This window comes from Loxodonta africana, chromosome 3 (assembly GCF_030014295.1).
Source record: "Loxodonta africana isolate mLoxAfr1 chromosome 3, mLoxAfr1.hap2, whole genome shotgun sequence".
Taxonomy (NCBI): domain Eukaryota; kingdom Metazoa; phylum Chordata; class Mammalia; order Proboscidea; family Elephantidae; genus Loxodonta; species Loxodonta africana.
Window position 1 is genome coordinate 152,169,119 of NC_087344.1, and position 26,881 is coordinate 152,195,999.

Here is a 26,881-nt window from a genome sequence, read left to right on the forward strand (position 1 = left end):
TTCACCTAAAAAGCAATTAAAAAAAAAAAGATTTACAGCCTCGGAAACCCTACGGGGCAGTTTTCTTCTCGGTCCTATACAGTCGCTATGAGTCGGCAATTGACTCCACCGCAGTGGGTTTGTCTTCAAACAAAGACCTTATTACCCCCAAAAAGGTCACGTTCACAGGTACAGGGGTTAGAACTTCCAAGATATCTCTTTGGGGGACACAATTCAATCCCTAACACTAGAGGGAGGGAGAATTCCGTGGCTGACGTTCTTCTTAATATCAGTAAAAAAAATCCTATCTGTTTTCACAGCCTGAAGATCCTGAAACAAGTTCTGGTTGACAAGAAAGCATTTCTCCCCAGGGCTCTTAGTGCTCCCATCAGTTTTAGACACACCCCTGGAGGGAGGGGAGCAGCTCTGCCATGGTGTTCTGCCCACCTTGTACATGTCCACATAGGCCAGAACCCAAGTGTCATGGATTGAATTGTGTCCCCCCCCCCCCCGAAACAGGTGTCATCTTGGTTAGGCCATGATTCCCAGTATTCTGTGGTTGTCCCCCATTATGTGATTGTAATTTTATGTCAAAAGAGGATTAGGGTGGGATCTTAACACCACCCTTACCCAGGTCACATCCCTGATCCAAGGTAAAGGGAGTTTTCCTGGGGTGTGGGAGGGAGAAGATATAAAGAGATAAAAGCAAATGGAAAGAAGCAGAGAATGGGGACCTCATATCACCAAGAAGGCAGCAGCAGGAGCAGAACGTGTCCTTTGGACCCTAGGGTCCCTGCGCCTGAGAGGCTCCCCACCCAGGGGAAGATTGGTGAGAAGGAATCTTCCTCCAGAGCCGACAGAGAGAGAAAACCGTCCCCTGAAGGTGACACCCTGAATTTGGACTTGAAACCTACGAGACCGTGAGAGAATAAACTTCTCTTTGTTAAAGCCATCCACTTGGGGTATTTCTGTTACGGCAGCACTAGATGACCAAGACACCAAGTCCTCCGCCCAGGAACATAGGACAGACAGTCTTGTGAGGAGCTTGACCCTCTTCTCATCTGCCTCTCTTTCTTGTGGGAGGCCGCCGCTAGACAGTTTTCCCGTCCACCTCCCTGCTTCCAGTGAGGAGTGGGACTTTTCACCTAGCCCTCCTTAGGGCACAGCCATAGGACATAAAACTGCTCAGCTGCAGCGAGGCATTGACTCCTCAGCAACAGAGCTTCCAGTTACTTCTGTTGCAGTGATCTGGCCATCTTTTTTGAGTGTCGACTTAGGAGAGGGCCATGAGGAGCTGGCACCTTTTACAGCTTTTCCTTTCACTGCCCGTGTAAGTAATAAACTATCTGAATGTAAAAAAGGATCTTTTTTTTTTTTTTCTTTTCCGTCTGGATCTGTCATGCCTTGGTACTCTGCCTTGTCTTGTGCTTGACACCTAGAAGTGACTTTCAGTCTCGCTGAACCTCCACGCATTGTCGGTGCACCTTAATTCTGTGCTCATGGGGTTATCAAGATTGCTGTGTGTAAATGAGCCAGCGAGGAACTGCGGCAGACAGATGTATTGTGCGCATTTCCTCTACTCACGTGCCCGCTTCCTTGTCTAACTGAATTTCACTTACAAAACACAAGTTCAAAGATAAACTTATAAATAATTCCAAGATGATGACAGCAGAACATTAAACCAAGCATGAGGATCCTTCTGAGTGTGGGGCCCTCGGTGACTGTACAGGTCACGTGCCCATGATGAGGCTGGCCCTGCGTGGAGGGAGGTCCACGGCCAGGTGTCACTAAGAATTCAAATACTCTTCTCTATGCAGAGAAGAACCAGAACCTATAGGAGATGACAGGTGGAGAGTACCTTTGCATATAGCTTTCCCTTTCTTTGAAAGTTCTTCATTAGCTACTAATTGTGGTCTCTGACTTTATCCATTATCTCAATCCAGACTCAGTCAATGACTTTGGGGTTTGTATTTTTAGGTTTACCCAGAACCCACAGTCCTCAGTAGCAAAGACATGTTCCTCCTCATAAATGATTTCCAGCTTCAAGAAGCTCCAGCTCCTGTTGACCTAAATTTCAGACCCTCAAGTCACATGAAGACACCCAGAGATTGGTGGTCAGTTGCTGAACAGTCAAAGCATTTTGTTTGCTTGTCAGACTTCTATTCTATTACAATAAATGCCTGCAATTTATGTGCATTTCTTGATTGCTTAGCTAGATTCTTTTCCACAGAGAAATTGATACTGAGATTGCCGTGGCGTTATAGTTTACAGTGAAGCAAAAAAAGAAAGGAGGAAAGAATGTGGATTCCAACCAGCCCGTGAAGACGTCAGGTGAATTCAATCGATGTTGAAAGAAATTAGCTGTAATCCCTTTACTCCTGAGAATTTCAGGTACCAAAATCTGCTTAAAAATCTAAGAAAAAAGGTGTAAGGTAGAAAAAAGTGCCCAGGGTTTGGAGACTGGAACATCAATCTTAGTAAAAGGACAGAGACTTGAAATTCCTCATTGACCTGAGAGTATAAGAATGGGCTTTCTGGTAGGATCGCTCTGAAAATATACAGCCCTAAGATCCTGGGTCTCAGTCTCAAATGTCCCACCAGTAGGCTCTTGTGCTGGGGCCTTGTCCTGAGTGAATCCACCTGCATCCTAGCTACATCTTCCCAGACTCAGGGGGACCAAGAACTTGCTCCATCAGCACCAGCCTTGCCACATACCTTGGGGAAGTCACGGACCTCAACTCAGAACCAGCTTCTCTGTCTGTAAATGAGAAAGAGGGTGCCTGCAATAGTTTTTGGAGATCCGTCTAGCTCTCTAATTCTTCTCGGAAGAATTATGATGGGCTACTTTTCCTTGGTACTTAGTGGTTTTTGTGCCCTTGGCCGGAGAGGTCGCATTAGGAGATTCCATCACAGCAAGTAACTTTGTACCCCCAGGTGGGGCTCTTTTTTTTTTCTTCTTTTAAATAGCCAGTTTCCCTGTATGTGGTATGGGTAGCACTGGTAGTACTTGAGATAATTTTAGGTGGTACAAGGATGAGTATTTTAATATGACTAAAAAAAAAAAAAAATTTATGTATCTAATTCCATATTCATACCCACCATGCATAAGAAGCGCATCAAGCCCACTTTGATGCCTTTTTTGTAGAGATGAGAAAGAGCACTGGTATCACAAACCAGGTGGCAACACTTCATCAAATGCCCTTTAAATATCTAAACTTCCCTCAGACTTCTTTCCTTGGGTGACAGCTGCCCTGCTTGAGGTCTTGCTCCCAAGTCCTACATCTACTGGCAGACAGCTCTCTCCAGATAACATGCCAACACACCTGTGGTGACACGAGATCCTTTATGTGACCTTTTGCCTTGCTTCTTTGGTAAAAGAGCTTGAGAGATTCCTCCTCCCCACCCCCCCACCCCCACGAAGGCCTCAGGCGTTAACTTTTGCCCTAGTTTTCTACCCCCAGGGTTTGTTACTTTTGTTCAGGTTGCTTGACATTTCCTGAGTAAGCTGTAAACAACTTGAGGTTTGATACTTTTTGTCTGGCCCTGAGCTGCATGCAGCCTGCCCTGTAATTAGTATGCACCTTGCAGGATTGGTCAATGTACCATGCAAATACAATGACTATAGGCTTTGCAAATAGAGCATCTGTAGTCTACTATGCAAATGAAGTGTCTGTGGCCTACTGAGAGGGGCTTGTTGAATTCATGGCCCCGGTGGGAGGGCCATGCCTTGAAATTGATGAGGAACTTGTATATATATACAGTTAACCCCACAGAGGTCTTTCAGACAGGAAGAAAGAAGAGAGAAACAGCAGAGAGAGAGAGAGAGAACAGGTAAAGAACCTCTTAAAAGAGGTGTAACACAGGTCAAGGGGTATACCGCTGAAGATGGCGACCGGCCCGGGAGGGGCCCAGTGGCAGAATCGGTGGTGACAGACAGCAGAGCCAAGAGAAGCCCTGAATGGCTGAGAGGAGCTGAGAGAGATATCCTGCCCTGAAGAAGGGAGACTTTGCTTACGTGCTTCCAGATCCTGATCCTGAGTTGTACCCTGTTACTTCCTTAATAAACCACTAAACTGTAAGTGTGGTCTGTGAGTTCTGTGTGGCCGTTGAAATGGATCATCGAACCCAGAGAGAAGTACAGAGTGCTGCGGGAGGGATGGCTGCTGTCAGAATTGGTAAAACGGTTGGAGGATAGAGGTTTGTCTGACTGCCACCTCATGGAAATGAGCTTTGGGCTGATCCTGGTCATTCCCAAAACCCCCTTGAATTTTGACAGACGCTGATGCTGATACCGCTGTCCCCACTTTTTTACAGCACCCCTCACCTCAAAAGCAGCCTCTTTATTTTTCTGGCTCCAGGTTCCTCTTCCACCACCCCTCTGCTCAAGCCCTCTCGTACCTCCTTTGTAGGCAGACAGCATTAGCTCTCTCTCTGCCTCAGATTTGCACCTCACACGCATCAGGAGATTGGAAAATTAGGAACTCCCTATAAGATGCCCTCTCTTTCAGTGATGGTGGAAATTGTAGATGTCGTTGTTGCTAGTTGCTGTCAAGTTGATTCCTATTCATCACGACCACATGTGTGCGGAGTAGAACTGCTCCACAGGGTTTTCAAAGCTGTGGTCCTTCAGAAGCAGACTGCCGGTCTGTCTTCCGAGGTGCCTCTGGGTGGATTTGCAACACCAACCTTTGGTCTGGTAGTCGAGTGTTTGACTATTTTTGCCACCCAGGGCCTCCCAGGGCCTCCAGGAATTTAAATAAATTAGAACATTATCTTCTCACCGTCGGAAATAACTTCAGATGTTTCCTGATGTGAAAATGCTGAATATCAAACGATACTTTAGAAGAAAACCCTAGGTCTTGTGCTGGCAGGTGGGGGCATTTTGCCAACCCTTCGCAGGGTGTGGTCTCACCTTGCTCTCACTTCTGAGCCACAGGGTCTTAGTAAATTGAAATAATCTCGAATCCTTCTTCACTAGCCAAACTGGGAAAAGGCACGGAGGACTATGGCGCCCCCTCGTGGCTACTGCTGGCACAGCACACAGAGATCTGCAAGGCCCCAGAAGATGCTATGGAGGGTAAGGGGGGGGGGGCTGGGGGGGAGGGGAAGGGGGAGAAGACAAGGGCAGGTACAAAGAAAACCAGCTAAAACGTGCAAGATGCCAAGGTGAGTGTTGAAGACGTTGAAACTACAAGCCGTGCATCCTACAGACTGATACAGCTCGGTGAAGAAGAGCTCTGAACTTTCTCCCCAGCAGCAGGAGGTTCCCTTGCCCAAATATAAAATATGTGAATTAAGACCGAAGTCCATTTTCAGTACCTTTGCAATGAGAAAACATGGGTTTGCAGAGAGTTTAAGGGCTTTAGTCAGTCAGAGCTTAAGGGCTAAGCTATGCTCTGGCTCCCTGAGGGAGGAGTTTCTGACCAAAAGGAGTCTATCCACACGGTGGCTAGAATCTCCTTGGATACTGGATTCCAGGCATATCAGATATACCAAGGTTATTACAAAGATCTTTGGTCTGGTCTGTAGCTAGGGGCACTACCTCTGGGAAGGCCTCCCTTCTAGTCCTGGCACCACTACTTGACTTCTGTTTGACCTCTGGCCAGCTCCTTCAATTTTCAAGTCTCATATTGAAAATAATAGTATTAACTGTCTCGTACAGTTATTGTATAGGTTAATGGGATGATATAATAATCCACAGAGCATAGTGTGTGGCACATATTAGGTATACCCAAGAAAAGCCAAACCTATTGCCGTCGAGTTAGTTCCAACTCATAGCGACCCCCTAGGACAGAGTAGGACTGCCGCATAAAGTTTCCAGGGAGCACCTGGTGGATTTGAACTGCAGACCTTTTGGTGAGGAGCCTTAGCACTTAACCGCTGCGCCACCACAGTTTGCCTATTAGGTATAAAATGGAAGATATGAAATAACGTTGAAGATAAGTTTTTTTCCCCTTAATTGTGAACTCTAACAGAAGTGTACAGGTTTCTTCTCTGGGCCATGATGGAGTAACAGAGATGGTATTTACTTTTCTACCTTAAACTACTAGAAGACAAGACAAAATATATGTGAAACAGCTCTTTGGAGGCACTGAACCACAGGAAGTATAGGACAGAGCTCAGACTGAGCCCCTGTGAGTGTGCGCTCACACCAGCCTGAATGGAAAGAGCAACTAATACATGTGGCATGAAGGAGAGTCTTCAGGAGGGTAATACCTCAACACTGTGTCCACATTAGCCTTAGACTAAGGATGTTCTAAACCCACCTCCAAACCTACCAAAGCTTAAAAGGCAGCCTGGAAAGCATCAAACTGTTTCCAAGCAACTTAACGGCATCCCAGAGCAAATTCCAAAAATATTTAAAGAATTATATAAAGGATATATATTTTTAAATACTTAACATGAAACTCATAATAGCTGACATCTAGTAACAATTATTGGCTATGCAAAGAAGTGGATTCCTGGTGCAGGAAAATATGATTCATAACCATGAGAAAAACCAATCAATAGAAACAGACACAGACATAACTTAAGATGATAGACTCGGTAGACAAAATATTAAAACAGCTATTATAAACACACTGCGTATGTTCAGAAAAATGAATGAAAGCACGAGCTTGATGAGGAGAGATATGAAAGACATATGTATATACATATATATATGTGACTCAAACAGAACTTCTAGAATTGAAAAATACGCTGGCCGATATTATCAGTTAATTGGACACTGTAGGAGACATAGCAACATAAATTATCCAAAATGAAACCTAGAGGGAAAAGAGAACTAAAAATGAAAACAACAGAGCATGATTGACCTGTGAGAAAACATCAAGTGGCCTAATATCCATGTAATTGGAGTCCTCCCAACAGAGCAGCTGGAGAGACAGAAAAAAAAAAAAAAAACACTTGAATAGATAGCAATAGTTCCAAGGGGAAGGGTCCTGGTCCCTCCTTGTGGCCGCTGTGGAGACAGCACATAGGGATCTATCTGTACAACCCGAGGAGCCACTGGATACCAAAGAGGATACCAAAGAGGTCCATCAAGGGTAGATACAATGAAAACTAGGCAATGTGCAGGACCTTAAAATGAGAAATTGTGTGGCCTATGGACTGAGCTACGTTGATAAGTAAGAACTGAGGGCTTCTCTTCTCCTTAGCAAGGAATATTGCCCAGTTATATCTGAGCCAACACTGAAGGCAAGCTTTAGCGAGTTGCTGATGAGGAAGCTGAGATTTGCAGAGGTTAATGGATTTCCTTGGTCTCAGGACTGTTTACACTAGATCACGTCCAGTCCTCTCAGTTGTTGATGCTTCAGAGCATGAGCTACTGAGACAGTTATATGTGGCAGGATCTTTGAGTTTATTAGTCCATCTTCCCAGCTCATGAAAAGGGGAATGATGATTGGTAGTTTGCTTCCGAATTGTCCCCAATAAAGTTTTTATAATCTTACAGTGAAAGGACTGTAGAATGTGACAAACTCCAGCATCTTTAGAGTGATACATATGACTACATCGAAATTTCCATTCAAATAACAAACGATGAGCTTTAAAAACATTCTACCAAAAGATAAATTATTTTTATTTGTTGTCGTTGTCAGTTTGGACTCATAGCGACCCTATGTACAACAGCATGTTATGCACCGTCGTCACAACTGTTGTTATTCTTGTGTCCAGTGTGGCAGCCACTGTGTCAATCCGTCTTGTTGAGGGTCTTCCTCTTTTTCGCTGACCCTTTTATTTTTGTTATGAAAAACAGTACTCCCCTGATTCCTTCCCATGATTTCTTGTTTTCCAGAGATAATCACTTTCAACTCACATAATCAATTATCTGGCTATTTCTCTCCGTAACTCTGAAGAAACATTGTTACACCTTGATTTTCCAGTTTTCCACTCCAGGCCCTGCAGACAACCCTCAAGGGGAAAAACGGTGTGCCTTTGGGTGGGTGGATGCACCACCTGCTAGTCAACACCAAGGGAACCCACAAGGCGCTCCACTCGGCTTCCACTCACTTGCCAACCAACTTAACCCACCTCACCCCTCCATACAGTGAAAGGAAACTTTGCAAGAACAAATGCCAGGCAAGCAGCTTTGAGGTTTATCGGTGGAACCCGATTCTGGGGTCGGACAGGAAGGGATGCGAACGTTCATGAGGGAGGAGCTGTGGTGGTCCACGTCCAGCAACTGAAGAAACCGCTGCTGCGGTGAACGACCTTTTCCTCTGCCTGCCATTCCCTACTTTCTCCCTTTATCTTTCCTATTCTCCCTCTGTTCTTTCCTGTCTCTCCTCCTTCCTCAGCTGTTTTCTGAGGGTTTCTGGAAGCTCAGTTTCTGAGGCGGAGACAAGCGGAGGAGGGGACACAGCTGTGAGGCACAGAAGGCCGCGGGGAGCAGGAGGGGATCTGAAGCAGCTCTCGCTCCGTGGAGCCTGGGGTTCCCATCCTGCTTTTTCGCTCCCAGCCTGAAATCTTTCTCACTCCTAAATGACCATCAGGAGGGGGACACGGGAGGGGGCGTAGCAAGTTTCATTCACTCTTCAAAGAGTTTTTAAAAAACATTATTGATTTGTCTTAAACACTAAGGTCCCATTGAGATTTGAACTCGGTTGCAGATTCAGAGTCCAGCGTGCTCACCATTACACCATGGAACCCCCTCAGAAGCTGCTGACTGCATGCCATGCCAAGCCTCAAATCCATTACTGTCGGGTCCCTTTTGACTTGTATCTATGAGTATCTCAATGAAAAACCAAACCCAATGCCACTGCTGTTGAGTTGATTCCAACTCATATATATGACTATCTCAATAAAAAACAAAAAACCAAACCCATTGCCGTTGAGTCGATTCCAACTCATCTCAACAGAGGTGTGTAAATACTCACTTAGCATCCCTATTTTCCACGGACTAATCTCATGGCCCTCCTCAGACAGGACCTGAGTATGGTTGACTTGTGTGAGTGGACTCACCGGTCTTGTCCCTCTCTGCCCCTCTATTTTATTGACTTCTATCATTTTATTTGGAGCCCTGGTGGCCAGTGTTTAAGAGTTTGGCTGGTAACCCAAAAGGTTGGAAGTTCAAATTCACTAGCCGCTCCTTGGAAACCCTATGGGGGCAGTTCTACTCTGTAATATAGGGTTGCTTTCAGTTGAACTCCACGGCAAAAAAATAAAAAAATAAAAATAAATAATCATTTCATTCACACCTCAGGAAATGAGGTAAAATTCACTTTGGGTTTAGAGCAACAGCACAGCTCTTTAAGCTCCGTCATAAACCACCAACTCTGCCTTATTTACCAGACTTTCCTGTCCCAAGGTGAAATTTCTGCAAACGATAGTTTTATTTCCTTTTCTTTGCCTTCACCCACTTCTCATTCCCAGGGAGGGCAGACGATTGTCAGGACAGGACTTGGGACTTCCTGGGTCCCTTGGCCGAACTCCACCTATTATACTCCAAAGTCCCCACAGCTTCCTATGTGTAATATATAAAGGTATGTCAGCAGTGGTTTATGTGGGGAGTGGGTTCAGGAGGCAGGATCACTTTCATTTTCTTCTAATACCCTTTTTTTTTTTTGTAAGCTTTTCTTACAACAAGCAAATATTTGTCAGATTTACAGTAAAACAATTAACCATGTTTAACATTTACACACCTAGACAAATCGGACTAACTTCATCTGTTGTAACTCAAAATTGACCACACGCTCTTGAAGCTACAAGACAGAGGTCCGATACTTATACAGCCACAGTCTGTTTTCTAAGAGCTTGACCACCTGCATTACATTCCAATTTCTCAATATATCATTCACTGATTTGCAGGTGTTTTCTATAGTATACTGTAGGGTAAAGAATTTAACTTCATTCAAGGAATTTGATCTTTGTCCTTGTTTTCTGAGAGAGAACTCTAAATGAAAAACCAACACCAAAACAAAAACAAAAAACAAACCATTGCTGTCAAGTCGATTCCAACTCATAAATACATTTATGTAGTACAGGGTAGACCGGCCCAATAGAGTTTCCAAGGTTGTAAATCCTTGTGGAAGCAGATTGACACAACTTTCTCCATTGGAGTGGCTGGTGGATTGACTACTGACCTTTGGGTTAGCAACCCAGCACTTAACCCCTGCCCCACCAGAGGTCCTTGAGATAACTCTAAACCCTGGGAATTTGCTAAGTAATTGAGATTCCTTTGTTTACTAGTTAACCCTGGTGGCCTTGTGGCAGTTTGAATCCACCAGGCTCTCCTTGGAAACTCTATGGGGCAGTTCTACTCTGCCCTCTGGGGTCACTATGAGTTGGAATGGACAATGGATTTGTTTACTATAGGTCTCCAGACCACACCTGAAGGTTTATGCTAATAAAGTGACTCAGATGGGCCCTGGCCAGGCTAGAAAGACCACCTCCTATTATCAGGCAATCTGGGGGGAGTTGGATAAGTTTTGTGAGGGAAAATCCATATATAGTGGATACAGGCCACACCTCTGAGAAAAGTCCTCTTACAACTGATTGGCTGATCACATGAGATCACATCATGGAAGTGATTACACTATATTACATTATGAAAAAGCAGTATGTCCAAAGTCTGCCAAACCACTGAGAATCATAACCTAACCAAGTTGATACAAAACATTATCCATCATGGATCCTGTGTGCTCAACGCGCCATCATGTGGCTGGCTCATAGCGCCCCCCCTCCTCCACTGGAGACAGATGTCGTATCAGGGACTCAGAATTGTTTTCCACTGTTGGTTTTGGGCACTCAGTAGTGGCTGTAGCTAGACTAGCCTTGGTGAGTGGAAGCCCATGTCACTGAGCCCATGCATAATTTCTATCCCTGCTGCAAGGCCACTTTGTTTATGAGCCCTTTGGGCAGTCCTAGAATTTCCATTTGGTTTCTTTTGATTGTTTTCACAGCTCCGTTGAGATTGTCTATCAGATCACTCATTGACATCACGTTTTCTGTGTGTGTGTGCAATAGCTATTTCCAAGTCTGCTAAATCTAGCATCTGGAACATCTTTGAGTTAAGAGTTGGTTTCTATTGACTTATTTTTCCCTTTGAATATGGGTCACATGTTTCTTTGAATGTTTAGTATTTTTTAATTACTAGACACTTTGAATGATACACTGTAGTGTATTCTGATATGTATTATGATATCTTTCTCCAGAGTATCAGTTTTTGTTCTAGGAGACCTTGTGGGGCAGTTCTACTCTGTCATATAGGGTCGCTATGCATTGGAATTGATTTGGCGGCAATTTTGATTACTGGCTGATTACCTTGAACTTGTGTAGGACTGGATTTAGGCTTTAAGGCCAATCTGTGGAAAGCTCAAGGTGTTTACCAAAACCCTCTAACTTGTTGGAACTCAGCCTCCAAACACTGTCCCTCATGCAGCTCTTATCAGGGCTTGGTTTGCAGCTTTGTTAGGGCCTGTCAACAGTAGACCTTACATTAGGGTATGGGTTGTGCTCGTAAAGTACAGTCTTTCTGGAGAGAGTCTCAGCTGGATGCTCAGAGTGGTAAAGAGTTGTTAACAAAGCTTGAATTCCAACATTGCCTGGTATGACCTCTAGGACCTCTGTTCTGTTCTCCATCCTGTAGCATCTGTCCTCTGGCAAGCCTTGGGTAGTACCTTCTTGCACATGAGCAGCCCAGCACTCAGCAAATAACCTGCAGAGGGCCCCCGTATGGAATTCTGAAAATTGACCTCTAAATAGTTTTCTCCCTTCTGGTGCTCTAATCTGTCCTAACTCTGATCTCTTCCTCCCCATGTGAACAGCATGCTCTGCTGGGATTTCAGCTTGCTGTATGACCATCAGGAGTTCTTCTGAACCATCTCTCAGGGATCACAGTCTTGCACTGCTTCTGTCCAACGTCTGTAAACTGGTGCCTCACATATTTTGTCACTGTTATGGTGGTTTAAAGGAAGAAGACTAATCTGGGAGCAGTTACCATGTCATAGCTGCAGGTGAACAGAAGGCTATAGCAGACCACCTTTAAAACGGGGCTTTTCCACACCAACTACTGATTCTTGTCAGTGCCTTTTCAAAGGAGGGTTTAATCACATGTGTTACTGATTTCAAAATAACTTGAAGATCATTTTCCACATTTACAAATGAACTGGACCAAGGGTTTTTGTTTTCTTAATGAGTACAATAAAAAATGACCTGGGACTGCTGGGTTTACTTTCAGCACGATGGTCTCACAATACCCAGGCTGAATATCCCATTCTCTGGGGACAATTCAATACTTCTGACTCTGCTAGGACCACAAAAGAGATGACTGGCAAAAGGAGACCTGTAAGGAACCAACACTGGTCCTGTTAGAGAGGTCTGGGCCTAGGCTGGGCAGGTGCAGTAGAAAATGATGGCATTCCCAGAATGGAGAGATAGGTGGAGGAATGAGGGGCCAAGGTGGGGAGGAGAGGCCCAGACAGACAAGCTGTCTTTACTTGGGCCAGTGAATAGGCACAGTGAATAGGTGGGATCTTTATCATCTTTCTTTTCATTCTCACAATCCTGTCCCTCTTCCCTCTGAACCTCCCTCTGGATAATCTTCTCCATCGCTGTCTAGGCAGGGCGGAGCCGAGGCCTGGCCCCACTGCATCTTCTCTCCCATACAAGGTAAACTTTCTTCCGTGGGGACCCGTTTTAGGGGCCTGTTGAAGCCTGTACAACTTTCTTGGAATAATGGCTTTTAATGCATAGAATAGAATATTTAGAATGACCAAAAGAAGCGACTTTCAAATCTAGTTATCTTTGTGAGTCTTCCAAGTCCGATAGGAGACTGAGATAGCACCAACCCCCCGAGCATAGGAAGCACCATAGACCCAAGACCCCAGAATTGGGGTAGTCCAAAATAAGAAATCTTAAGTTCAGTCGGTCTCAGGGAAATTGCAAGTTTCAGACATCATTTTTCTTCACTGGCCAAAAAAAAAAAAGCAGTAGTTCCCAGGAGCAGAGTTCCAAAAGGAAGGACCTCAGGACTCCTCATGGCCACCACAGGGATTCACATGGCCCCAGGAGCAGCCATACCCCTATCCAAATAAAAGACACTGGCTGGAAGCTGGGCGGTACTAAAGAGTTGGAAATTAGAAGCCCTGAGTGATGCAGACCCAACAAGCAGGATGATGAAAAGCTGCGAGCTTCTCTTCTCCCTAGCTAGCAGCCTGAGATCAGTTGCCGAAATGTAAGATACCTGGGCAAAGACCACAGTCAACCTTGGAGCGTTGCTGATGAGCAAAGTGAGGTTTGCCGGGAGTTTAGTGGATTTCCTCGGTTCCTGGGTTGGCAGGGACTAAGTCACTGTCCAGGCCCCTGAACGTCTTGCTTCAGAGCACAAGAGGGGAGCTGGGCAGTAGATAGAAACTGCTGCAGGGAGCAGGCATCTGACTGTGGTAGCCACTCCACCCTCCCTTGGCCTCTGAGAATGGCCTTCACCTGTGTCCTTTTCCTCCAGGCGTCCCTGGAAAGAAAGGACGACCAGGATCTAAGGGTCTCTTTCAACCCACCCCATGAAGTGATACCTAGACTTACCACGGATGCACCCTCTTAGTGCTGCTACTGGAGTTTGCGAGCTTTGCAAGACGATCGTGGGTCCTTTTCTCCCAGTTCTTTAGGCACAGGAGAAATCTCCCGCGACTCCAAGTGCACCTACTGTTTCTCTGCCTCCCCTTCTTCACTGCGTGGTCTGGAGCTGCGAGTTCTTCACTTCCTCTCCGAAGGCTCTGGGGGAAATACGAAACCAAAAGTAAAAGGAATACGCTTATTAATAAACATAACTGAAGTTTATTATCGAGCCAAAAAAAAAAGAGAGAGAGAATGCAAGTGTGGAAGTAGCAAACAAAGGGCTACAAAGCTATACTGGTTTTGCAATTCCACATGGAATTAAAGTTACAGCTGTACATTGCCCCGCTCTTAGTAAACAATGAGCTTTACTCAATTTAAACTGGTATGAAGCTTACTCTGACGCTCCGTTCTTCCTAATTCCTTATCAGTACCCCTAAGGTTGCCCCTGACAATAATACACTTCACATTGCACTTGGTTACTTTCTCAGCATTCCTCCCAAAGTCCAGGGCGCAAGGCGGGGTGCGGTGGGGTGTGGACCCGGGGCGAGGAGGCTGGGGCTGATCTCCGTGGCCTCAAAACGCAGAGTCCTGCTGGGCAGTGGTTTATCGCACTTCCTCCCCTACTGGAGGTGAGCAGCCAGTGTGCGTCTCCCGCTGCTCTAGGCCACAGGTGTCCGAGTCTCCCAAACTTGTCCAATGGCAAGACTCGGCCTAAGTGTCTCTTAGGATGCTACAAGTTCTGGAGCGCGCGCGGTTGGACAGGCCAGAACAATGTTAAGATGTCCCCAGCCTGAGGTTAAAGGGCAATTCCTGACATCAGATAGTAAGTTTGAAAAACGGGCCCCCTGGGTCTCTGTGGCGCAGTGGGTCAGCGCGTTCAGCTGTTAACCGAAAGGCTGGTGGTTCGAGCCCACTCAGTGAGGCTGTGCTTTACTTTACACTCTTCTTAGTTGCTTATTAGCAGCCTTAGGCTTTTCGCAACTTTTATTCTCAAAGTGCCCTGGACCTTTATCAACTTTGAATCAGACGCCAAAATTTTCTGCGCCAAGATTCAAGTCCCATAAAACTGACTAAAGGAGGAATTTTTCTGCAAAAAAATATATTTCCACAAAGCCCGCGAAGTCAGCTTTGGAGTTTACTTATTCCAGAGCCACTGCACGGATTCTCTCACTTCCTGACGCTGAGGTTTTATACTACGCATCCCGAAACCTGAAAAATCCCGATAATGGAGAATAAGAAAACCCCACATCTGTGGTGCAGTTGCAAGCTCTGTGAGGAAATGCTTGGTTCTGCCACGGTGGGGCCTTGAAAAAGTTATCGAATGTTTTGGGGGTGTCTATTTCTTCACATATAAAAAGGGGCAAACCTAGATTTTGATGAGAGGCCCATAAAGCATTTGAGCGCTTAATAAATGGTCAGTGACGTCAGCTATTATAATTGTTCTCAGTGACATGATCATGACCATTGTTATCCACCCCGCCCTTTTCACAACTGCATATCCTTTCATAGTACAGATAGACCATTGTATATTTAAGTATTTCTTAATTGATGGACATGCCATTGGTTCTAATGTTTATTGTCATAAATAATTGTTCAGAGGACAGCTTATAGGGATATTTTTAATCAGGTGTGCAAGAATTTCTCTCAAATGGATTCCCAGATGTGGTGTTGCCTGATCAAGGTATTTGTGCATTTCTGATTTTGCTAGTTCGTGTCAAATTGCCCTCCAAAGGGGCTGTACCTAGTCATATCCCCACATTCTGAGAGAAAGCTCTTTTCTGGGCAACACAGTATCTGGCATTTTAATAGCAGCGGAAACCCATCACTTTTGCTTGGAGAATGCTATTGCTTGCTGGTTTCACACATTAGGAATTTTGTGGATGACAGGCTGGCTCTGTGTTGTTCTTCTGTATTCTCCTGACCCCTGGGATTCTGGAAAAGTGGTTCCCAGGAGGGGTTTGAGCTTGCATTGGCCTGACTGCAGAGGTGTGGACAGAGGTAACCCTGTTCCCATCGATCCCGTGACAGAGAGCCCAGGCTGCAGATGCTGAGGAACCCAGAACACATCCAGCCTCTATAGTGAGTGGGACCTTCGCGTTTGGAACAGAGGCAAATACAAATAGGAAACGGAAGACTTTTAAGTTTAATTTTTCATCAGATCAGGACTTCGAATAATAGATTTTTTTCTTATTTTCTGTGGCAAGTAGAGGAGCAATTGCATCCTTGAGACTTTATTTGGGGGAACTTAATGCTAGAGGGTGTTCTACTGTGCCTGGGGACTTGTTTGGTCCGTGCTGGTATGTGGTGCTTGCTATAAAATCTTGTCTGGTGAGCTAGGGTGGACAAGTAGCTAACAATAATTGTCATAGGAAATATGAAGGTAGATTCTCATACAATTTTACCTAGAGCTAATTCCTACTTTGATACATTTAGAAGATTGGGTGATAATATTAAAGAGACATCCCTCGAATGTCTAAAATGCTTACATAGTGACCAGGTTGCAAGTTCTTAGGAAGAGTCACAGAGGTGGGTGTAGGACTTTTTTTTTTTTTTTTTTGTACTTCTGTGATCTTTTCCTCCCAGAGGGATTGTCATATGGTTGACAGTAGAAAATCCAGGGAGTATATAGAAAGGCACATGTGGTGAGAACATTTTCAGTGTCTCTACTTAAGCTGCTAGTTCCCAGGGACTGAACAAATAGTAACCTCATTGTCTGAAATACAGACTATGTGATGAAGTCCAAAAAGTGTTTAGGAGAGTGGAGCAAAAGCACAGGAGTGAGGCTCTCTCTAATCTCTGTTTCACAAATGATACATCACTGGTGAGGCTGACTCATGAAGAGGAGGAGTCCCTCACGCCTGTCTTGCTTTCTCCCTCCCACCTCTTTTTGTTTGACTCCTATCATCCAAGTATTTCTGAAATAACAAGATAATATCCAGTTAAGGCTTAGGAGAAAGAAAGAAAGAAAGAAAGAACACATTAGGACTTTAGCCTAAGCCACGTGCTCTCCCTCAGTTTATAAGAATTCTCTGAGTGGGATGAAAACCCCATAAAAATGTTACCATTCCTTATTCCGTCGATCAGGGCGGACAGATTATTGTCACGGTAAGACTGAGGGTTTCCTGCGGTCTCTTGGCTCAACAGCATCTACTAGCACCTCGCTCAATCACCGCTTCAACCATATAATTGATAAAGGCCATGTAGCAAAATAGTAACGAGAATTACCTCTTAAGATTGGTATTGAGAAACGGGAAATTTCATTCCTTCTTTACATATTACGGAGTTGTTTGTTTTACTGCAAGCATGATTTTATTACTTTTATTAAAAAATAAATGACTGACTTAAAAGTATATATTAGAATCCTCAGACAAACCAGACCATACTGACCTGCTGTGACTCAAAGCTGACCACAGGATGCTGGAGCCACAAGGCAGGCCATTGACCCACAATCATAGCCTGTCCTCTGAGAGCCTGGGGAAGCCACATTCTTTAAGGACTTCTTAACACCTCATAATGCAGAGAAGTTCCACAGGATTTTCTTTCGTTTCCTCTTCCCTAGGTTTTTCCAGTCTTCTCTGAGCTAGAGGCCCAGAGATGCTAATTTAAAAAAAAATCCAGCATTCGCATTTCTAGAAGCACTACCATTAGTTTTTTTGTGAAAAAGAGAATCCAGTTATGCTATTCGAAACATACATTGGCTACAGAACTTTATTTTAATGAAAGAGGAAGACTCTGACAAAAATATAAAGGTTCTGACAATGATCTGTGGAAATTTTTGTTGTTGTTTAGCTGTTTCCCTTTATTTACTTATTTATTCATTTATTTTTACTGTGCTTTAGGTGAAGTTTACAGCTCAAGTTAATTTCTCATTCAAAAATTTATACATGTATTGTTTTGTGACATTTGTTGCAATCCCCACAATGTGACCACACACTCCCCCTTTCTGCCCCTGGGTTCGCTGTGTCCACTGGACCAGTTTCTGTCTCTTCCTGCCTTCTCATCCTTCCTCTAGACAGGAGCCGCCCCTTTGGTCTCGTGTATCTGATTGAACTAGGAAACATGCTCCTCACATGTATTACCTTTTGTTTTATACTCGTGTCTAATCTTTCTCTGAGGAGTGGGCTTCAGGAATGGTTTTAGTTCTGGGTTAACAGAGTGTCCAGGGGCAGTAGTTTCAGGGGTTCCTCCAGTCTCTGTCAGACCATTAAGTCTGGTCTTTTTATGTAAATTAGCATTCTGGTCTATATTTTCTCCTGCTGTGTCCAGGAAACTCTCTGTTGTGCTCCCTGATAGGGCAGTCATTAGTGGTAGCTGGGCACCGTCTAGTGCTCCTGGTCTCCGGCTGGTGCAGTCTCTGGTTTAGATTGGTGGAAAATTTATCTCAGTGCTTATAATGATCTGAGTGAAAGAAAGAGTGAATCAAATGAGTACATACAGATAGATAGCTTTCCAGTCACGATGTGATACGGGCCCAAAGACAGCAAACCCATTGTGGAAATAAAGACTTTCAAGAAAAAAAAAAAAGCTTATTTGACAGCCAGATTCAGCCAATGACAGAATTAATCACAACAAAGTCTTAAGAATGAAAAAGTGGTGTGTGCTGGGTATTCTGCATCTGTCCTTCTAGATCCATTCTCACCATTATCCACTCCATTTTATGTCCCAGGAGGCTGACCCCTGCATAAGAAGTTTCCCTTGCCCATTTCATTCTTCATGGATGCAGCCAATGGGATGCATTAATTGGAGATAGAAGGGTGGCAAGAATATGATGTAGGGAGTACTTATTCCCTGCAGGCTGGCAGAGGTTGTGTTCCCTCCATGAAGTCCACAGCTTTTGTCCAGGGACACTCTATGACAGCTGCAGACTCAGCTACAACTACAACTTCTTCCAGGTTCCAGAAGTATCTCTCTTTCCTTGCCCCACCAGGTCTAGGGATTGTAATGACTCTTCACTGTTGTTAGTCCTGGGATGTTGCACCATCTTTTGGTGACTGCATTCCCCTCTTAGACAGAGTCCAGTCATCTTGAGCTGGAGGTCCCAGGAAATTCCCTCAACTCTCAGCAGGTAAGGCTTTCAGAGAACCTCAGGGAATGTGCCACAGAATTATCTGGGAGCTAATTGTGCCTCTAGTCAACTCATTAGCAGAAGAATAAGTACACCCTTCTTCCTTCAAAACTACCTCCAGTGAAAATTTCATAGTCTCATAGGCAAAGCCATTCCCATACAGAAGTCAAAAGACAAGAAACTGGTAAAATACTTGAAAAGCCTTTCTAAGCCTGACAGAAAACTCAGAATTCTTAAGGGAAAGATTGATACATTTAAGTACACAAAAATTTTAAAAATTCATATGGCAATAAAAAAAATCATAAACAAATTTGTCAAGCCCACAGCAGCAAAGTGTAAGAATGGTGTGGGGGTGGTGTCTGACCTCCTCTAACTTCACAAGGGGAAAGGAGAATCAAGATTAACAGCCCAAGGTTGATTGCTATGAGACAGAGATCTGACATCTCCTCTCTTTGCATCTTTACCAATTTTGTCACAAACAGTCCCTCCTATGGTGCTCTCTACTTCTTTGTTGGGTCAATAATTCATTGCAGTGGCCACACAGAACTCATAGACCATACTCATGATTATGAGGTTTATTAGGGAAGTAACAGATTAGATTCCTGCTTCCAGGAGCTACTAAGAGCAAGGATGCCAGGTCCAAAAGTCATGCGGGCTCCTGGCTGTTCTCCCTTATCGGTAGTGGTATTCTCTCTTTCCTATCTCTGGGGTGGCTCATTTCAGTCCCCCAAGATGGCAAAACAAACCAATCCCCTTGGTTGGCCACAATTACCTTATTACCCAGTCCCGCCCAGTCACTTGGCTGGGAGTTAAAAGATCATGTCTAGAAAGGCCACACAAAAGTGATCCATCACACCAAACAAGGCCAAGGCCTGGGTGGTTTAGATTCAGACAATTTATTACTTATATAAACAACAAAAGGAGATGTAGCCAAAGGTGCCTTGGTTCTAATCCCACACACCAAAAAGGAAGACTTGGGAACAAAAGGGGCCTGATGACTCCAACAAGAGCTGTGGGATACCTGTTGGTGATATGCCAATTTTAGACAGCAGCTAAGCAGTTTTATAGTTTGCAGCTATAGCCTGAGGGTGAACAGAACATAAAACCTCGAATCTCATCAGAACCTGGAACGCAATGAGAAACTGTCCCATGACTGCCTCCCTGGGAAGATAGGGAGGCAAGTGGAGAGATGGTCTCAGGGTAGTTCTTCACAAGCCTCAGGGCTCTTCTTTACATGCCTCCAAGATCTCTTGTTCTGGGAGAATCACTTTTTATGTTTAAGGATAAATCATTTCCCAGCAAAATGATTGGGAAAAGGATGGTGAGAATGGTTGCACAGCTTGAAGATTGTAATCAATGTCACCGAGTTGTAAAAATCCTTGAATAGGCATAGGTTTTGTTATGTGTGTTTTCACCACACGCACTAAAATACATTTTTCTTCTCTCTCTCTCTATTTTTTTTTTTCCTGATGTGTTGAAAATATACTGTTGCTGTTGTTAGGTGCCCTCGAGTGGGTTCCGACTCTTGGTCACAGAATGTACAACGGAATGAAACACTGCCAGGTCCTGCAGCATGCTCACAATCGTTGCTATGTTTGAGTCCATTCTTGTAGCCACTAGATCAGTCCACATCGTTGAGGATCTTTTTCTTCTTCACAGACCCACAACCAGCATGATGTCCGTCTCCAGGGAGTGGTCACCCCTAATAACATTTCCAAAATAAGTGAGAGGAAGTCTCAGTGGCAGCAACGAGCAATTTAGAAGCTCCTAATTCCGTAAAAAAAAAAATTTTTTTTTTAATTCCGTTGGTGGAGCTGAGGTCGTTAAGTGGTTACGACCTCCGCGTCTAATCAAAAGGTCCGCAGTTCAAATCCACCAGCGGTTCTTGGAAACCCTATGGGGCAGTTCTACTATGTTCCGCAGCGCCACTATAAGTTGTAACTCACTCGATGGCAACGGGTTTTTCTTTTTTTAAATATCCTGTAGGTCAGCGACTAGAGAAGATTTTTTAACAATGGGCTGGAGGGCAAAAGCACCCGCCCAACGTGGGGCTCGAACCCACGACCCTGAGATTAAGAGTCTCATGCTCTACCGACTGAGCTAGTCGGGCACTGAAGTCATTCCTTTTCTACATAAATATCATTGTCTTTAGAGGGCTTGAGTCAATGGTCTAAATTATTCCTCAGTGTGAAAGTAACCCCTCGGTGTAGATTTTCATGGACGCAATCTCTACCTGTTACCACTGAAAAACTTGAGGCTCAAAGACAGAGTTTACGCAGGGTCGAGTGGACTCACCGGACGTGGGAATCGAGAGTCCTGAAACCCCAGTATTTCTTGAAAATTCCTTCTGGACCCGGACACTCTGAGAACCCGGTTTTGAGGACTCAGACACCGATAGAGCACGAGGGGAGGGGAATGAATGCTGCAAACAACCAGGAGGAGCAGGAAGGGAGCGGAAACTCTTGGTCCTGGACCTTGGAGCTGCAGCCCAAGCTCCTTCTTCCCAGTCCAAAACCATTTTCTCCCCTAAACCATGGTGGGGGAGGGGGCCGAAGGAAGAGAGCAAGTGTTATTGGAAAGCAGGTCCAATACACTATATATTTGGGAGCACAATTTTGTTTTTAAATACTAAAATTTTGTGTGGACTGAATAAAAGAGCATATACTTTGCATATAAATGTCCCACCGAGTTTTAAACTCAGATCGGATTCAGGGCCTCGTGCGTACTTGCTCGCGGGATCCTTGGCTCCTCTCCCCAGAGCGTTCAGATCTCCAATCTCTGAAAGAAGCGGTGAGCTTTGGGGTCATCCCCTGAAAGGGTCCTCTCCGCTGCTCCCGGGAAGGCCGAAGGAGACTGTCCTTGCAGCCTTGGTTACTGCTCCCGCGGATTTTCATTTTGCCCTGAAGCGTCTCTACGTGTGGGTGGTAGAAAGTATTATTCACCAGTTCTTAGACTGGGCTTCCGAGAGGCTGCCTCCAGCAAAAGCAGAATTACAACTTTTAAAAGGTAAGTCTGCCGAAAGAAGTTGCAATTACCTGCCGTGACTGGGATTTGAACTGACGTTGTTGAGGCCACAACGCAGAGACCTAACCAGTATTCCATCAAAGCCACCGCACAGAATGACGGTACTTAAGTCCTCAAGGGAAATGGATGCACACGTCCACAAGAGACTCATCCAAAAGTAGTCATGCAGCCTTGGTCACGAGGAAACAGTAGAAATAACCCAACTGCCCATCAGTATTCGTGTATTCACACTTTGGAATAACCTGCATTAATATTGTAGAAATTAACTAGTGAAGCAGGCAGGCAACAATGTGGATCAATCTATTTCAAAACCGCGACGCTGCTTGACTGAAAAAAAAAAAAAAAGCCGGGTACTAAAAAAAAAAAAAAAACAAGATATACCTTAATTAATGTGAAATCCAAGAGAAGGCAAAACTAACTTCTGGTGATAGAAATCATAAGAGTGAATAAGTAAGCGGAGATTGATTGGCAAAGGGTTCTACAGACCTTGCTGGGATGATGGAAATTTTCTATAACTCGATCTGGGTGATGGTTACATTTTCCATTTTAATGAGCCGTCCAGTTAAGGTTTTTACATGTCACACTATGTGAGTTACATTTGATGAATTAACTGTTAAGATAAACACGGGGGATGGAGGATGGGGATAAGATTGTGTATTATGTGGATTATGATTTAAACTCCCTACAAATTCATTCTTCTTTGGTCTAAAAAAGTCATGTTGATAGCTGAAATATCTCAGTCAGAAAAATGGTTATGAGCACACTCTCATTAGACTCAGCGAGAGGCAGCATTTCACCTTCTCCTAACTCGTGGAGAACGTCTGTAGTTTCCGAATGACCAGACCCCAGGTTTGTGCACTATCGGGATTTCTTTCTCTTCTGCTGACTCGCAGCTCTGAGTGCTGCCGCTCTATGGCCTCATAGAAGGGGTGCAGACTGCTCAAGAATTGAAGGCAGACCTCAAGAGGAGTCAGTTCGCGAGGGTACTGCGGCCACGACGAAGAGTACCAACCACTCACTATCTGATCACCGCATGCCATAAACTTGGTGACAGATGATGCGTTTCCTTGAACATTTTTGAAGTAAAAGCATTCACCTGGAGGTCTCGTCTTCACCCACGCCTTCCTGCTGTCCTTCGCTCGTCTTCGCTGTTCCCCTTTCCCCTGTTATTTTCCCAGTTCCTGCCCCAACCACAGCAACCAAGTTCAGCCGGGGACGTCAGGAGGCGCGGTCCGGCTGGCGAAGGCGGAGCAGAAAACGGGAATGGACGAGCCGAAGCCCGGGGGTCTAAGCCTGTCGTGGGCCCGGCCCGGGTCAGGCGGGGGTCGCAGAGTAGGGGGTCTCCGGTGGTCGCTGGCTTCTGAGGCCGGAGAGGAGCAAGGAGGGGCGAAGGCAATTAGGCAGCTCTTCCTGCTTGAGACTCACCCAAAGCACAGGTTTCAAATGTGAAGAAGAACGCGATTTGTGGCCCCAGTTCTTCTCGTTTTTCGAGGCTGCGAAACCTGCGCAGTTGTGCCGCGGAAAGCGGGCGGCATCGTGGTTAGTGAGAAATCCCTGTTTATTCAGACCAGGAACACTGGCTACTGAAGGCTCTGTGGCGCAGCCCCTTAACGCGTCCGGATTTGAACTGAAAGGTTGGAAGTTCGAGGCCACCCCGGGAAGCAGAGAGCTCCGTTACCCTCCTGTCCTCTCAGATCCTCCCAGAAGAGTCATTGAACACAAATTAGGAATGCGCCTGGGAATCCGGAAATGCTTGAAAGAAGAAAATCATCATCATTAAAAGGGCTTTTCCCATTGTTTATTTGTACCATTATTTATTGTATGAACACTTTCATCATTCTTGTACACATAGCTTTGGCGACTTGTGCAGGTATTTCTATAGGGTACAGTCTGGAAGAGCAATTGCAGAAGAGCCACTATGCTGGGGCTATCTTAGGGCTCACCTTGTTCGCTTCCTGGTTTTCAAGGGTTGGTCAAACTTGTTGCCTGATTTCCAGTGTTTTGAAAACCAGTCTTTCATAAAATTCGTCTTTTTTTGTTCAGGAGCCCCGTTTCCACAGTGGTTAAGCGCGCTCGCCTGCTAACCCAAAGTCGGAAGTTGGAACCCACCAGTCGCTGTGCGGGAGAAAGATGTGGCAGAGGGAGAAAGATGTGAAAATCAGCTTCCGTAAAGACCACAGCATTGAAAACCCTGTGGAGCAGTTCTGTTCTGTTTTATAGGTTTGCTGGTTTTGTTTTGTTTTTTTATCAGTCGGAATCTACTCCAGGGCAACGGGTTTGTTTTTGGTTAGTCCGTCTTTGTCAAAAGTGGAAGGCATACGTTTAAATGTTTTTCACTTGAGTTCAATAGTAGTTTAAATGCATTTGCATTTCATTTTTCCAACTCAGTGAGTCTTTTCCTTCATGCATTTGCCAGCACAACAATTTTTTTATACATCTGTGGTGCAATGAGTTCCTTTATGTGGCCTTCTGCCTTGGTTCTTTGGAAAAAACAGCTTGAGAGGTTTTTTCCTAGCCTTGATGAGTTGCTACTTTTTCCCTAGTTTTTTGAAAACACTACTTGAGGGACCTCCAAGGTTGCTTTCTACCCCAGAGGGCTGTTACTCTTGCCCAGGAAAGAAGCCGGTCTCTACAGAGAATAAGACCTGATGATCTGCTCCTGTAAAGATTACAGCCTAGGAAACCTCATGGGGCACTTCTACTCTGTCAAGTGAGGTCGCTGTGAGTCAAAATCCACTTGATGGCACCTCACAACATGTTTGGTTAAAAATTGTAGATAGACATAGGAGTCTCCATGTTGCAAGCACTAATACAATTGATGCAGGCAGGGATCATCAACTAACATTAAAACTTTTCAGGATACACACGTGCACACATACAGTACATTCACACACTCTCTAAGTATTATCCCACAAACTATTTAAAAATTACAAAGTGAAAAAATGTATCTTTGCAGTAGAATCAGTAACAGTGATGAACACACTGACCACTCTTTCCTTCCTGACAGGATGCTGTTCAAAGCACACAGCATTACATATGCACTGTTCTTGACCAAAGTGTTTAGCCTGAACAGAATGTAGGGCAAGACAGTGAGTCTGTCCTCTTCAAAAATTTAATATCATCAAAAAACACACCAACAAAGGAGTAGGGAGGGGTCTAGGGAGACAGTTCAATGTAATTAGGAATAAAGAGAAACAACAATCAAGTGCCATTTAGGAGCCTTGATTGGAGGTTGGAGAAACAACAACAACACCAAAACTCTCAGTCTGCTTTCACTCTGGCTCTCTGGCTTTTGCTCTCTCAACTCTCACTCTCAGGATATGTTTATATCTATCTACAAAACAATGGAGGAAATTTGTAACCAGACACTATGTTAGGTATTATTGAATTAATGTTGATATTCTTAAGTTTGGTAATTGAATTATGGTGATATAGAATAATGTCCTTAATCTCAGGACACACATGCCGAAGTATTTAGAAGCTTTTTTTTTTTCCTTTGGTCTGAATTTACTAAAGAAAAATGTATGTTTGTGTGGGTATGTGTAGAGACAGAAAGAGCAAATGAATGTCAATTGCTGATCTTACTATAACAGTGTGAGGTGATCATTGTATTATTCTTTCAACTTTATCTATAGGTTTTTAAAGTTTTCCAAGGGATAGCTGATGGGGGTGGGGACAGGATTATTGTACAATATGGCACGCTGTGAAGCTCTAGCAGAATCCTGGACTAAAATTGGTCTTTATTTGTCTCCTACTTGCAGGAGGATGTGACAGTCCCCACTACCACTCACTGCTACAGTAAAACAAAGATCACTGATCTGCTGTAGGAACTCATCTGAAGGGATCCCTTCCTGCCACCCAGGATTTGGGAGAAGTGTCTCCTTCACCCTTCTCCCTTGAATCAGCTTACTCTAGACTGGAAGTCTGCTAAGTCTGAGGCTACTTTGCGTGTTTCAAAGTTTCTGAATAAGATGTCCTGCTTTTACACCAGATTGCAAAAGACAAGTCAATGGTTATGAAAAATTTGTTTCCAGGTTACAAACAAACAAACAACGACAAAACAGGAGAGTAAAATTATTTGCAACATCCCAGTTTCATCTAGTTATATTCTCTGTATCTCTGTGGGTCCTCAGCAGAGACCTCTAGGATGGAACTTCTGCTAGAACTGTACAGGAAGGTTTTTCATCATCATGTGGAAAAACCAAGGTGTCAGGATCCTTCCCTGGTAGAGAGTCTACTGCTATTTCTTAGGGTACCCAGGATTGGACACATGTGAGTCTACTGCCCTGGTTACAGGCGTCTCACTACAAGGATAGATGGTGTTGGCTGAGTTAGCTCTGTTCCTAGAGGCAGTAAAATAACTCAACCATTCTGGAAAACTCCAAAACCCAGCAATTCCACTAATAGGTACATAACCAAAAGAAATGAATGCACATATTCACAGAAAGACATGTACAAGAATTTTCATACCAGCCTTAGTCACAGTAGCCAAAACTAGAAATGACCCATTTGTTCATCAACTGTCCTTTATTCACACACTGAAATTACACTCATCGATAACACCAAAATAATACACATACATGCATGCAGCAACATGGATAAAAAACAAAACCAAACCCCCAGTGCTGTTGAGTCGATTCTGACTCATAGTAACCCTATAGGACAGAGTAGAACTGCCCTATAGAGTTTCCAAGGAGTGCCTGGCAGATTTGAACCACCGACTCTTTGTTTAGCAGCTGTAGCACTTAACCACTATGCCACCAGGGTTTCCACAACATAGATATATCTCAAAAACATTAGGTTGCATTAAAAACAAAAAAAAAGACAGCCACAAAAAATTATAGTCATTTAGGTAAATTTCAAGAGTCAAAACTAATCTATGGAGATAGAAAACAGAATGGTGATTGCCTAAGTGGGAGTGAGGTAGAGATTGACTGCAAAAGTGGCCAAAGGATCTTTGTGAGTTGATGGAAGCCTTCCATAACTTGATCTAGGTGATGGTTATGTTTGTCAAAATTCATCAGACTGTACATATAAAATTTCTGCATTTAACTAAGCTGATAAAAAAAATCTATCCATAATTATGCTGAATGTAAATAGATTAATGCACCAATAAAGAGAAAGAGAGTGGCAGAATGGATTAAAAAATACCATCAGTCTCTATGCTGCTTACAAGAGACACACCTTAGACTTAGAGACAAAAACAAACTAAAATTCAAAGGATGGAAAAAAATATATGAAGCAAAGAGCAATCAAAAA

At 44.2% G+C, this 26,881-nt stretch overlaps 1 long non-coding RNA gene and 1 other non-coding gene across 3 annotated transcripts in view; both read right to left on the reverse strand.

Annotated features, from left to right (window-relative positions):
- LOC135230776 (uncharacterized) overlaps positions 1–14,159 on the reverse strand; it is a 19,501-nt gene extending 5,342 nt beyond the window's left edge. The window contains exons 1-2 of one of the 2 annotated variants that reach the window (XR_010321484.1): positions 14,014–14,139; positions 13,501–13,691 (exon numbers count right to left, since the gene is read on the reverse strand). This is a non-coding gene — a long non-coding RNA (uncharacterized LOC135230776). Of the gene's footprint in view, positions 1–13,500 lie in introns of both variants that reach the window. The other variant, XR_010321483.1, reaches the window with a different exon arrangement.
- A 6,476-nt stretch (positions 14,160–20,635) lies between these two features.
- On the reverse strand, positions 20,636–20,708 carry TRNAK-CUU (transfer RNA lysine (anticodon CUU)). Its single transcript has one exon. It is a non-coding gene; the product is annotated as a tRNA-Lys (tRNA).
- Positions 20,709–26,881: the final 6,173 nt, after the last annotated feature.